This window comes from Amphimedon queenslandica, unplaced genomic scaffold (genome assembly GCF_000090795.2).
Source record: "Amphimedon queenslandica unplaced genomic scaffold, v1.1 AMPQUscaffold_13492, whole genome shotgun sequence".
Lineage (NCBI taxonomy): Eukaryota > Metazoa > Porifera > Demospongiae > Haplosclerida > Niphatidae > Amphimedon > Amphimedon queenslandica.
Genome location: NW_003546272.1, coordinates 52363 through 54855, shown reverse-complemented (window position 1 = coordinate 54855; position 2493 = coordinate 52363).

Here is a 2493-nt window from a genome sequence, read left to right as displayed (position 1 = left end):
TTTCCTTACTTTTTTCCCCACTCAATCCTACTATTTTCCCATTTTTAATGTTTTTTATTTACTTGTTTCCATTCTTTTTTCTTAAATTAATAAATTACATTCTGTGGTTAGGTTAATTATATTCATGCTAATCACGTGCGCATAAATTAAAATGGCGTCAAACCACAAACCCACGCGGTGGCTGCAGCTGGATTTTGTCTTCCGTTTTGGTCTCTGTCCTCGCTTCTTTTTGAAACTACCTTTGTGGTCCTTGACCCAAGCCCAGAAGAATGATGTAAAAGGCAACTTGGGCAGTTCTCTGGATTAAAAGATTATCCGGTGCATAGAAGAAGATGAAAGAAGAAGAAGAAGAAGAAGAAGAAAAAGTCTGAAGAATTTTGCAGAAATTTGAATTTGGGCCTGTTTTCCAGAAATGCTCCCGCTACATTACAGTCCACTTTAAAGGTACCAGGAGAATCGCTCAGTGAAGGAGAGCTCATCTAAGCCATTTATAAGGCTGTACAACGTAAAATAAAAGAGTTATAAGTGTTTGAAAATCATAAAAACGGCCGCCATCTTGAAAAATCAACCTCAATCCTACATATAGGCTACCGCCTATATAATATACTTAAAATTCTATGAATATACTTAGCACCAACTGGTCTATAGCTGATCGATCTGCTAACTGCTTGTGCCTTCTTGATTCTCCTGTTTATAGCGAGGCTATCATGGACAGAGACAGCGAGGTATTTACACGGCCAGCGTCTAAGGAAATTACCGAGGAAGAGCTCGTAACGATGTCTATGTTCCTTCTTCTACCTCCAGATATCCTAGCCTGGGAGTTGAACATTCCTAAAGCAGATTGGAGCTGCATCAGACAAGATTATAGAGACAGCACAAGAGCAATGATCAGGGAAGTCCTTCTTAAGTGGCTAGAAAGGCACCCTGCCCCCACCCCCACCTTTGGTGACTTGCATAAATTGATGACAACAGGTTTTGAATTGTCTGATTCTGAATATGATAAAGACAGTGACACAGTGACCTTCAGACGATCGCCTGAGAAAAAGAGACTGGGAGATGTTGGCCACATACAAAGAGAAGTGTCAGATTCGACAATTACAGACTATCTACTCCACAAGAAAAAAAGAGAAAGTCCCGAAAAAGACCGATTCTACCCTATCTCTAGACACGATGAGAGTGAAGTTGAACGCATTGTAAAGAGAAAAACAGGCAACCACCGTCAACATTCCAAAGAGAACTCTCCTAGAAAAAGAGCTAAAAGAGAAAGTCAAACTAAACTAGAGAGACGTTGTTCTCCTCGTAAACCTTTAGCTGGAAAAATTAACCAATAAGGAACTATGCACCACCTATTTAAATGCATATATGCACATACTGTACCTATTTTATTATTGCCTAATTTGATGTTATAGAAAACACTTCGCTGTTAATCCACTCTTCTCTATTGTGTATGCACCAGTGGTGTAGTTGATTACTTATAATGCATTTGCTCCAACTCACAGCACGATAGACGTTCAGCAAGAGTCCTAACTGATAGAGAATTGGTAGTAAAGGAAAGGGTTATTGGTCACATTAAGAGAATGACCAGACTCAAAAGTCTTCATGTCATTGAAACTGAGGAATTAGACTATTTTATTAGTCAACATTTGCTTTCAATGATATCGAATCTGGAGTCTCTTCTCTATCTGAGAATCTATATTTCATATTTTCATATGCTGCAGATATTGCTTCATTAAATTCATGCAGTATGAATATTGTTCAAGGGCTTGAAAGAATTCTTCAGAAATGCCAGAAACTTACATATTTTGTAATTCATTTTGCACCAGTCAAAGCTATCAGACTACCAGTAGATCCAGCACTGTATGGTAATCTTACTCATCTCTCGCTTGGTTGCCAACATGGACTAATGCCTGTGGAATTCGGTAGGGCTCTTGCTATAAATAGCAAAAAAAATTGAAGCATTTACTTTTGAAACATCAATATGACAGCATTGAACAAGATGTTTTGGATAAAATAAAGGAGGGTAATTTTATTACATTTAACGAATTTGTAGCTACTGAAGAGTGTTTTTATAGACATTATAGAAATAGAAATACATGTAAGAAAAGTGGTAACCTGTCAGAGCTAGACTTTTATATAGAAGAATTTTCAACTTTCCTTTAATTATACAAGTTTGTGTTTAATTGTAGTTACAATTTTGTTTAAATTTTGTATCATTTTTGGTATCAATTTTGTGTTTGTTTTTGAGATTTATTTATTTATTGTTTTTGTTTATCATTATTGTTAATATTAACATAAAAGCACAAAACACTACAATTTAATGAAATGTCATGGAGGTCAGGTGTGTACCATAAGTAATTAAGATTCAAATCAAGCAAAGATAACAATAATAGATGTAATGCAGTCATGATTATTCAATAATTGAACAATGAATCACAGAAGAATCTTTTGATGTCAATTCAAATTAAAGAATAATCAACCAGAAGAATCAAGAAT